The sequence below is a fragment of the Heterocephalus glaber genome, unplaced genomic scaffold (genome assembly GCF_053883595.1).
Source record: "Heterocephalus glaber isolate CG9 unplaced genomic scaffold, H.glaber_assembly_v1.0 deba00001593, whole genome shotgun sequence".
In the NCBI taxonomy this organism is placed as follows: domain Eukaryota; kingdom Metazoa; phylum Chordata; class Mammalia; order Rodentia; family Bathyergidae; genus Heterocephalus; species Heterocephalus glaber.
Window position 1 is genome coordinate 9,952,978 of NW_028258368.1, and position 12,571 is coordinate 9,965,548.

Genomic DNA, 12,571 nt, shown 5'->3' on the forward strand with positions numbered 1-12,571 from the left:
TTCATAGAGAGTCAACGTGGTCTCTGTCTGAGCACTACTTTTTTTATTTTATTTTTGTTTTGAAGTATAAAATGTGCCAAAGTATCTTTTATTCATTTAATTTTCCTGTCAACTTATCAGTGTTATCATGAATTCTATAGAAATTGGACTTGGATGAAAACTTTTTATTATGATTATAGATCTAAGAACAGAGGATAATTATGTGCTAGCTTATAGTTCCTTCCAAAAATAATTATGAAAAATAGTAGAAAATGAAAATCTGAAGTTATTCAAAATCTGAAAATGTAAGCAATTTCTCCTGTATCTTAGTTTGGATCACTTTTGCAGAATCATCAAGCATATTTGGGTATTCTATTTTCAATAGCAGTATAGTATGCCCTTCAGAGCTTGGAATAGTCTTTAAGAATCATCTGAAGCTTCTGACTCAGCATGATGTTCCCTCTGGCCTTCAGTCTGCCACTGAAGAATGCCTTCTGAGGGTCAAGCCTGCCCAGGACTACCTCCATGAAATCTTCATCTGAAATTATGATGGTTGTATCAGCAGACCCTTCTGCAGGACCTTGGTACACTTTTCCAGAACCATTTTTCACATCAATAGTCCACTTAGCTACAATACTTCCACCTTTAGTAATATGCCATTCAAATAGAGCATTTACTTTCTTTCCCACCTCCTTTCCGAAATCCTTAAGTTGACAATTTATTTCCTCAAATACAAAAGTACTCTGCAGATCCCCGCTCTCAGGGTGTGTCTTAGCTGAAATACCAGATGGTGGTAGAAGATCTACATAAGCATTTGAAATGACAATATCTCCAGTTTCTTGAATCTTGGTTTGAAAATGAATTCTGTTATCTTCCTTCCACATCTCAGTTTGTAGAGTTTGTCCTGGATATACCGGTTTTGCAAAACAAGCCTTAATTGGCTTGGACCTTGACACATCATTATCTGCAAACTGCTGTAAAACATGCCTGACAGAAAATCCAAAGGTGCGTAATCCATGTAATATGGGCTTCTAAAAAACCTGCAAAGCTTGCAAAGTTAGGGTCAATGTGTAAAGGATTCCAGTCTCCACTGAGGTGGTACAAAGCAGCCTGATTGAGTGAGGTATAGTCTGTAATCTCAGCATCAGGAGGTCTACTAGGTATGGCTACAGCCATCTTGACTTTTTCAGACGTCCATTTTCCACCAAAGCCTCCAGAGCCAACAAGAAACAGAGAATACTGACTATAGCATGTAAGTTCCTTCCCAGAATAAGAATAGACATCCAAAATAATTACTAAACCAGATCCTTTATCTAGGATATCAGCAATAACTGCTTCAGATTTTAATTCTCCTCCTCTAGGAAATAGTTTATAGATCTGCAAGTACTATTCCCCATGAAGAACCTTTGCAAAGTTGATTGGAAGTCCAGGAATTTCTGCTAATCCTCCACTGGTCATAGATTTCTAAGCTATGATAACTCCAAAGGTAGGCAAACAGGAGAAATCAGAGCTGATTTCATAGAGAAATTTCAAATCTTTTGGATCTTTCAATGATGCTTCCACTCCAAGGGCATACATAACAGTGTCCAGTTCCGTATAAGCAGAAAAATATGAAGGAAGTTTATAGCCAATAGCCCTAGCAAATCCTGGTGAGGCTATAGATGTTGCATGATTGGTAGGATTTGGTGAAATTTCCTCTTCTGAATACAATTTATGTAAAACTTCAATTATACTGCCAGTCGATTCTTGGATACTCTGAAGCTTGCTGGCCTTATCGAAGACATAGATCTTCTTCCAGTTAGCCTTCACTGCTTCAAGAGTTACTGACTGGTTCTTTCGTCTGACAATAGCTCCCAGTATCCACTCCCAGCGTAATTTTCCAATCCATCCTGCTCCAACCTCAAACAAGCCACTATTTTCCTCACAACTCTCATGACAAAGCCAAAGGACCAAGTACTCTGGCTTTAGGGCTTGAACAAGATCTTCTGGCAAAATGGTCTCAGTCATCTGGGACTGGGAGCAATAGTGTTACAGTGAATGTTGTTCTTCCTGACTTCAATCACAAGAGTATTTGCAAGCCCCAAAAGACCCAGCTTTGCAGCACTGTAATTTGCCTGGCCAAAGTTGCCATATATTCCTGAAGCTGATGAAGTCACAATGATCCTTCCATAGTTCTGTTCCTTCATATGATCCCACACTGCCCTGGTCACTTGAAATGAGCCCCGTAAATGAACCCTGTGGACCAGATCCCAGTCTTCATCACTTGTCCTACTAAAGGAATGTCCCTCAGAATTCCAGCATTATTGACCACAACATTTATTCTTCCAAAAGCATCCAGTGCTGCCTTCACAACCTTCTCTCCTGCTTCCACTGAATCATAGTTGGCCACTCCTTTTCCACTTTTCCTTCTTATTTCTTCAACAACTTTATCAGCTGCTAAGGAGCCTTTACCAACTCCCCTGAAGTCCCCTCCTAAATCATTCACAATTACTGATGCTCCTCTTTCTGCAAAAGCCAGGGCAGACTTGACTCAATCCTCTGCCTGCGCCGGGCCAGTGATCAGCACAACATGCGCGTGGAACTGCAGCGGCCAGTCCATGACCTTGGCGGGCAAGTCTGATGCTCACTAAGCCAAGGGTGCCGCTGGAGGGGAGTTATGGACCAGGCGGGGCAGGGTGGGGCCCTGAGCACTACTTCAGATGTGAGCAGAGGTCTCCAGGGGACACTGACACATCCTCTGCTCCTTTATCAGGCCTCTACCTGGGGCAGACCCAAATCAGGGGCTGTGTGAAGCTAAGTTCTGGAGTCACGACGAGGTCCCCACAGGAGATCTCTACATCCTGTGACGGTGAGAGGAACATTCTCATTCACAGCGGCAAGGCCCTGGCACGTGGAACACACAGCAATTAAAACCAGAAGCAAAGCCAAGCATGATGGCACAGGCCTGGAATCCCAACCCTCTGGGAGGCTGAGGCAAAAAGATCAAAGATTAGAGCCCTGCCTGTGCAATTTAGCAATTTAGTGAAACTCTGTCTCAAAATATAAATACATACATGCATACATACATACATACATACATACATAAATGGTCTGAGGATGTAGCTTAGTGCAAAGGTCCTGGGTTCAACCACAAAAGAAAGGGGGGAAGTAGAAAAGGCACAGACCTCCTTCCCAAACCCAGCTCAGCCAGCTCCCCCCTCTTTCCTCCTTGGGAACAGCCAATGGGGACCCTTGTGGGAAGAGTGGGGGGTGATGTTAGGAGGCTGAGGTGACTCTCACCCGGTAGAGCCTTCAGGAATCTCAGGAATTTGGGGGAGGGGGGGTCCTGATCTCAGATTGTTACAAACAGAAACACTCTTCATTTATATTTTGAGGGTTTTTTTCACATAAATAAAGAACAAGATAAAAGGTAGATGATAGGAAGTAGGGAGATGGATCATTTTCAAATGGGAAGGGAATGGAGATGTGGAGGTGGGAAGGAAAGGGAAAGGTAGTGAAAAAGAATTGTGATGTGTTATGTACATGTACCAACTCCTCACAAGGAATGTAATCACTGTATACTACAAACATGCACTAAAGAAAAATAAGTGAAAAATGATGATAAAGCCACTAAAACAGAAGTGCTTTTATTCATAAACTTGAGTGTATACAAAGAGAAAAATGAACTTAACCACAGCTCCTGCTAAAGTGCTAACCCCTGTCACCCTCCTAGGTGGCCTCACCTGGGTGTCCTGCCCACATGGGTGGACTGGTCGCTTCTCTGCAGGACTTCAGTGTCCTCAGTGCCACACTCCTAAGCCCCTCTGTCCAGAGGAGACCGTATCTCGGCCTGGGTTGCCTCGCTAGTCCATGACGGTACCATCTGCTGGGACCCAGTTCATCTCTGCTCCTGAGTCACCCCACATCTCTAGAACCTCCTGTATTGATTCTAAACTGATTCCCTGTCTTAAAGGGGCATACCTTCTCACACAACTTTTTGGTGTTGTATATATAAATGATAATTAGATATCTAAAACCTGTGATTCAGATTCAGTAAGCTCATGGTCAGTAGAATAACTATTCATCGAGAGAACTGCAGAAAGCCAAAATTTTCTTCCAAATTGACAGATGAAAATGTGTTTAATATCAAGTTTTCAATGTGCAATGTGTAGTAAGAACTCATTCCTCTTAGTGCAGATTCATATATAAACTTACTTTGGATGTCACAACAAACTGTTTGCTAGAAGAAATGCTCATGATCTGTGCAATCTGTGGAAATTCAAAATTTCCTCCTTTCACAGAACACATCGCCATCCAGCCCGCCACATGACTTTGTGATGAGGACCACGTGAGATGCTGGGTGTTAATCTGGCCATCATCTCCCATCGCAGCTCTGTAAATGGACTAGCCAAAGAGCAGATAGGAGGAACCTTTGCATGCAAGTGCATGAGAGAAGTGACAGTGGTCCTGAGGCCAAAGCCTTAGCTGAGCTAGGGACAGGATGTGCTCCTCTTGTGTGAGAACTTTCTCCTGTTCTTGTTCCATGGTCCCAAGCTCAAGTTCTACCTGGCCCAGCCCCATTAGCCAGGAGAGGCCAAACAGCACTGCTGGCTCTCCCATGGGAAGGTCAGAAGGTTGGGCATAATCGGGGACTGGAGGCTTAGAGCTGAAAGAGACTCCACATCAACACAGCTCGCCCCTTTCTTACAAAGGATGGAGGGGAAGCTTGTCTGCTCTGACCTTCACCCTGCCATGAGCAGAGGCTCCTGGAGGTGCCACATCAGCTTGGGGCATCAGATTCTGCATGGAGCACATGTCAGTGGCACTCTGTAAGTGATGAAGTGTGAGCAGTGAATGGAGGAGGTGCTGCAGGGCCTTTGCTGGCTTCAGACCCTACTGTGGGTTGAACTGGTCTGCACGCACCCTGGTGGAAACCACAGTGCACTTCTAATTCATCCTCTGGAATCAGAGGCCAACTCCAGGTAGGGCTGTTTGGGTAGTGACAGAAATGCTTTTTAAAATAATTTATCCTTTCAAATTTCCATTTTAAAGGAATATTTCTGAAGTGATACCTACCATGACAAAGGAAATAACAATTTCTAAATATCACCTCTCAAAGTGACTATGTGATTTGGGATTACTGTAACAAAATTAGAGTGCAATCCATCCAATCCAAGGCACTGAGTAAATGAATGGATGATGTCAAAATACTACGTTAAACTGTGTGGCAAATGTCATCCAGGAATGGTGTGAACTTGGATGCAAGTTGTGTTCTCAGACACTTTTTAAAAAAATTCTTTTATTGGTACATTGTAGGCATACAACACAATTACATTTCTCATTGGGAATTGTACCTTTACATAATGCATCTTGGTTCTTATTTTTTCCCCATTCCTAGCCCTCCCTTCATGCCCTCCACCCTTCCCTATTTACAAAGACTTTATTTCCATTTTTTCCATTTCTCATCATTTTTCCTTTCCCTTCTTTCCTTTCCCCTGCCCCTCCCACTACCCCTACCCCTTTGGACCTTTTCTTCCTATTTTGCATTATCGATTATTCATTCTAATCAATGGTACATTTTAGGTATACAATATAATGACATTCATCATTGGAAATTTGCACCTTTACATAGTCTCTCTTGGTTCTTATTTTTCACCCTTGCCCAGCACTCCCTTCAACCCAACCAGTCCTCCCTATTTACAAAGATTTTGTTCCTATTTTTCCATTTTCTCATATTAATCCCATTCCCTTCTATCCTTTCCCCTAGCCCTCCCACTTCCTTCCCCTTTGCCACTTTTCTTCCTATTTCACACGACCTATTATACATTTAGTCCTTATTTACACTTTCAGTTTCTCACACCAGAGAAACTATTCGGTATTTATACATGTGTGTCCTATTTATTTCACTTAAGAGTATTGCCTCAATGTGCATCCACTTAGCTAAAAATGTCTTAATTTCTCATTTTTTATGGCTGAGTAGTACTCCATTTTATTAAAAAACCACATTTTCTTTATCCAGTCTCCAGTTGATGGGCATTTGGGCTGTTTCCAAGTTTTAGCTATTACAAACTGTGCTGCTATGAACATGGGCACACATATATCACTGTGGTATGATTCTTTTAATTCTTTGGGGAAGATCCCCAGCAGTAGAATAGCCTGGTCAAATGGGACTTCCAGTCCTAGTTCTTTGAGGTATCTCCATACTGATTTCCACAGTGGTTGCACCAGTCTACACTCCCACCAGCAGTGGAGCAGGGTTCCTCTTTTCCCACAGCCCCAACAGCATTTGTTATTGGTGGATTTCATGATAGCAGCCATTCTTTCTGGAGTGAAGTGGAATCTCAGTGTTGTTTTCATTTGCATCTCTCGAATGACCAGTGATGTTGAACATTTTTTCATGTACTTATTTGCTATTTCTACTTCTTTGTCTGAGAAATGTCTGTTCATTTCAGATGCTCCTTTTTGGATTGGGTCTTTAAATTTGGGAGGTCTGATCTTTTTAAGTTCTTTATAGATTCAAGATAGTAGATCTTTGTCTGAGGAAGAGCAGGTGAAGATTTTTTCCCACATTATGGGTTGTCTCTTCACACTGCTGGTGGTTTCTCTTGCTGTGCAGAAGCCTTTTAATAAGAAGAGATCCCACTTGTTGATTGTTTGTGCTAGTTCACAGGCAACTGAGGTTTTGTTCATAAAATCTTTTCCTACACCAATGTCTTCAAGGGTTCTACCTAACCTCTGTTCCAACTGGTTCAGGGTTTCTAGTTTAATATTTAGATCTTTAATCCATTTTGATTTTAGTTTAGTGCATGGTGAGAGATACAGGTCTAGTTTTAATCTTTGGCAAGTTGAAACCCCATTTTTCCAGCACCATTTATTAAAGAGGCTATCTTTCCTCCAGTGAGGGGGTTTGGGTCCTTTATCGAAGATGAGATGGCTGAGTGTGTCTGGGGTTGTTTCCGCATCTTTTAATCTGTTCCACTGGTCCTCAAGTCTGTTTCTTTGACAGTACCATGCTGTTTTTATAACAGTAGCATTGTACTATAGTTGCAGGTTGTGGATTGTGATACCCCCTGCCATGTCTCTGTTACCTAGAATTGCTTTTGCTATTCTGGGTCACTTCTTGTTCCAAATGAATTTTTGGATTGTTTTTTCAAGGTCTATGAAGTATGGTGCTGGGATCTCAATAGAATTTGCATTAAATCTATATAGCAGTTTTGGAAGTATGGCCATTTTCGCTATATTAATCCTTCCTACCCAGGAGCAGGGGATGTCTGTCCATTTTCTGATATCATTTTCAATCTCTCTTTTCAGAGTGCCATATTTTCAGAGAAGAGGTCTTTGATTTCTTTCATTAGGATGATTCCTGGGTATTTCAGTTTTTTGGATGCTATTGTGAAAGGAATTATTTGCCCTATTTCTCTCTCAGTGAGTCTGTCATTGGTGTAGAGGAAAGCTATTGATTTTTGTGTGTTGACCTTGTAACCAGCTACTTGACTGAATTTGGTTATTAAGTCTAGAAGACTTTTGGTGGAGTTCTTGGGGTCTTCTATATAGAGTATCATGTCATCTGCAAATAATGACAATTTGACTTCTTCATTTCCTATCTTTATTCCTTTTATTTCTTTCTCTTGTCTAATTGTCGTGGCTAATGTTTCCAGAACTATATTGAACAAGAGTGGTGATAGTGGACATCCTTGTCTTGTTCCTGATTTTAGTGTGAAGGATTTCAGTTTTTGACCATTTAGTATGATACTGGCTGTTGGTTTTTCATAGATGGCTTCTATCAGTTTGAGGTAGAGACCATCTATTCCAATTTTTTGTAGGGTTTTTATCATAAATGCATGTTGGATTTTGTCAAATGCTTTTTCTGTGTCTATGGAGAGAATCATATGGTTTTTGTCCTTGGCTCTATTGATATAGTGTATTACATTGATGGATTTGTGTATATTGAACCATCCTTGCATCCCTGGGATGAATCCCACTTGATCAGGGTGTATGATCTTCTTGATGATTTTCTGCATTCTGTTTGCCATTATCTTATTAAGGATTTTTGCATCTATGTTCATTAGTGAGATTGGCCTATAGTTCTCTTTTTCAGTTGGGTCTTTCTCTGCTTTGGGGATAAAGGTGATGCTTGCTTCTAGGAATGAATTTGGGAGTATTGCTTCCCTTTCCATTTCACTGAAGAGTTTAAACAGTAGCGGCAGCAGTTCCTCTCTGAATGTCTTGTAGAATTCAGCAGTGAAGCCATCAGGGCCTGGGCTTTTCTTAGTTGATAAGCTTTTAATTACCTTTTCAATTTCATTGGTTGATATTGGGTTGTTCAGAATTTTTATGTCTTCTTCATTCAACTTTGGTAATTCATATGTATCTAGGAATCTGTCCTTTTCTTCTGTGTTGTCCATCTTATTGCCATATAAGGTTCTGGAAGTAGGTATTGATGATCCTCTGGATTTCTGCTGGGTCTGTTGTCATTTCACCCTTTTCATTCCTAATTGCATGGATTTGGGCCTTTTCTTTCCTTTTCCTGACAAGGTTGGCTAAGGGTTTGTCAATTTTGTTGATTCTTTCAAAGAACCAACTCTTGGCTTCATTGATTTTTTGTATCGTTCTCTTAGTCTCCATTGCATTGATTTCTCCTCTGATCTTTATAAGTTCCTCCCTTGTATGAGCTTTGGGGTTGTCCTGCTCTTCTTTTTCTAGAAGCTTGAGGTTCAGCATCAGGTTGTTTAATTGGGCTCGTTCTGTTTTCCTAATATGCATATTCACTGCTATGAATTTGCCTCGTAAAACTGCTTTCATTGTGTTCCACAGATTTCGATATGTTGTATTGTCATTGTCATTTAATTGAACGAACTGTCTGATTTCTTCTTTAATTTCCTCTGTGACCCATTGGTTATTCAGAAGTATGTTGTTCAATTTCCACATGTTTATGAAATTTTTTGAGTTTCTTTTGCTATGGATCTCCAATTTCATCAAACTATTGTCTGATAATATACAGGGGATAACTTCAGTTCTTTTGCACTTACTTAAACATGTTCTATGTGTAAGTATGTGGTCTATTTTGGAGAATGACCCATGTGCAGCTGAGAAGAATGTGTATTCTGATTTTGTGGGGTGGAAGACTCTGTAAACATCTGTTAAGTTCATTTGTTCAAGAGTTCAACTGAGTTCTAGTATTTCATTACTTATTTTTAGTCTAGTTGATCTATCTATTTGTGATAGATCACAAAGTGGGGTGTTGAGGTCCCCCACTACTATTGTATTAGTGGATATATGACTTTTCATGTCCGTTAGTATTTATTTTATATAGTTGGGTGCACTCATGTTTGGTGCATAGATGTTTATGATTGTCATCTCTTATTCTTGAATTCTTCCCTTTACAAGGATGTAGTGTCCTTCTTCATCTCTCTTAATCAGTGTGGTTTGAAATCTACTTGATCTGCCAAGAGGATAGCTACTCCTGCTTTTTTTTGGGTTCCTGTCACATAGAGTATTGTTTTCCACCCTTTAACTTTCAGTCTATGAGTTTCCTTTTGAATGAAGTGTGTTTCTTGTATGCAGCATATTGCTGGATTTTGCTTCTTGACCCATTCTGCCAGTCTATTTCTTTTGATTGGTGAATTGAGACCATTAACGTTGATGGTTATAACTGAAACGTATTGACTTGTCATTGCCATGACTTTTTCTTTTTGTTTTGTTCTCCCCCTTTACATTTAATTTCTTGTCATGCCAGATGGGTTCATTCTGCTTTGCTTCCTGGGGTTGTGATCCTCAATGTCTGTTCCTAGGCTATTGTGTAAAATTCTTTCGAGTGCTGGTTTGGTATTCATGAAGTTCCTAAGGTGCTCTTTGTCCTGAAAGTATCTTATTTCTCCATCCATTTTGAAAGATAGTTTTGCAGGGTACATCAACCTGGGTTGGAGGCTGTTTTCTTTTAGGGCTTGGAATATGTCACTCCAAGCTCTTCTTGCCTTGATGGTTTGCATTGAGAAGTCTGCTGTGATTTTGATGGGCTTTCCTTTGTATGTGATTTGTTTCTTTTCTCTAACTGCTTGTAGAAATTTGTTCTTCTGTTGAGTTTCTAGAATCTTAACAATTATATGCCTATGTGTAGACTTTTTTTGATTAAGGCTATTTGGAGTCCTATATGCCTCACTTATCTGTATGTCAAGCTCTTTTCCCCTGCTTAGGAAATTTTCTGCCATTACTTCCGTGAAGAGATTTTTTATGTTATCTCCACTCTCTCCTGTTTCGTCATTGAGTCCAATCAGTCTTATGTTATTCTTCTTTGCGTCATCTAGCAGCTGCTGGATTGATTTCTCATGTTCCCTTATAATTTTGAAGCAATTTTTTCTTTTCCTAGTCACTAATTGCAATCTTTTCTTCTATATCTGAAATTCTGTCCTCACATTGGCTCATTCTGCTGTGTAGACTTTCAATGGAGTTTTTCATGTCCTGGAATTCTATTTGCATCTGTTTTATGGATTCCATTTTTTTCCTATGTTAGGGTTCCATCATGTTCCTCAGCTCCTCTCTAGATTTATTAATCATGTCTTGCACTAGGGACACAATTTCTCCTGTTATCTGAGAAATTATTTCTGATTTCATTTGTTCCAGATCCCCTTTTGTTGCCCGTTCAGTGGGTCTGGGTGGTTGAGTATCAGAGTGTTCCATCTCATTTCCCTTTGGGGTTGCTGTAGGTGATCTGGAAGTCTGGTTTTGAGACTTATTTACATGTTTTCTCATTTCAACTGCTGCAGGGGGCTGTTAGAGCCTGCACGGATTACCTCCTCTGAGCTGCGAGAGGTGGGACAGGGGCCGGGAGCAGCGGTAGGAATGGTGACCCAAAAACCCTTTTCTGTGGGCTGGGAGCAGTGGGAGGGATGGTGGCCAGGAAGCCCCTTCGTCTGGACCAGGAGCAGTGGGATGGCGGCTCAGAAGCCCCTACCTCTGGGCCAGGAGCAGCGGGACTCAGTACCATGGTCTGGTGGTCTGGTGTCCTCTGTGACTTTGTAGTGGGAACCAGGTGGCTGCCAGTCTGCAGCCAGGTGATTCGGTGTCTTCTGTGTGACTCTGGACCTTGGTAGGGCATGGGCAGACCTGCCTATCTGCAGTGGGCTGATTCCATGTGTTCCGTGGGACTGGGCTTCTCTGACACTTTTATGCCTCTGTAAACACAGATAATGGAAGATTCCAGGGATTATCTGCAACTGTTTTGAGTTCCTAAAATTGCCCTACAATCATTAAGGCAAAAGTATGTTTGTGAACAAAGCAACAATATGAGCCATAAGATAAAACCCAGATCCAGATTTTAAAATGTTTTGTAATCATCCTGCTAGAAGCTGTTCCTCACTTGATAGAACAAAAATGTAAACATTTATTCTCACCTCCCTGTCATTCCTCAGATTGGACCCGAGAAGTCAGGTTTGTTTGGAGCACCCCAGTGCACTCAAAACTCCCTGTTTCTTTTGGATTTTGTAAATGAACTTGAATATTATATGAGTGACATTCTCTAAATATGTTCTCTTTACAACACTCTGTAAAGGTTTAACAGATGGAAAGGTGTCACCCTAAAGCAAAGTGCTGAGGCAACATGGAAACAGCCAGATCTGCACTTTCCACAGGTCTCAAGATCTGTCTGCTGAGTGACACTGCAGAGAACATTATGCTTCCACAGTCACTCTGTGTCCAGTGTTGCTGACCACCATGGCAATCATTCTATTCATGTCTATTTGTTTTTGCAGGAGGGTCCAAGCAACTCCATAGGCACAGCTGAGGCTGACACAGAAAAGAGAGAAAGGTGACTTCAACCTTCACCCACCTGGGCCACCATATCCCAAATTAACCCTTGATTTCCAACATCAATGCTGGAAGCCCACAGAACAGAGAAAACCAGCAAGGGTCCCAAACATCTGCAGTATTTGAATGAAGATAAATGGCTAGTTTCTCAATAAGAGTGTGGGATGCCAGAGTTACTGTAGGCTGTACTGGGAACAGGTGAAGCCAATGGCAGGGTGTTGTATCTCTTCCTACTCTCCAGGGATGCTACCATTTCTAAATATGCTTACTGATATACATTTTTATTTTGCAATATTGTGCATGTGTGGTTGAAAAGCACTTTGTCTTTTAACAAAGAACCCAGTCATTCAAACTTCAAAAAGAGGGAGTCCCCAGAGTGTATTTCCCTACAACCCCATAGCTCACATAGCCATGTGGACAGTGATCATCAGACCCTCTCCAGTGGAACAGTGCCATCCCAGGAGGAGCAGGGCTAGGGTAGATCAGCATTTGCAGAGGTCCATCCGGGGATCCTGTACATAAAATCATCAGGAACCCAGAATGTACTACAAACTGAGTCCATTTCCTTGATGGAAAACATGAAAGATGTGTACAAATGTAGGTTTAAATTGATTTAATTTAATGACATGCTAATTTTAGGTGAATATTGTTACTCTTCTATGTGGGAAATAGTAGTAATGTCATCTTCAAGTGTCAAGAAATCATGAGCCTCTGAGTCATTAATGGGGAAAGAACTCAACACAACATGCTTCCATTCTGCTCTTTATTATTTTCAAACAAACATCTTAAACAGAAACTAATAAACAACCTC

At 41.1% G+C, this 12,571-nt stretch overlaps 1 pseudogene; it reads right to left on the reverse strand.

Annotated features, from left to right (window-relative positions):
• Positions 1 to 127: 127 nt before the first annotated feature.
• Positions 128 to 2,578, reverse strand: LOC101706533 (peroxisomal multifunctional enzyme type 2 pseudogene; annotated as a pseudogene).
• Between the last annotated feature and the right edge of the window lie 9,993 nt (positions 2,579 to 12,571).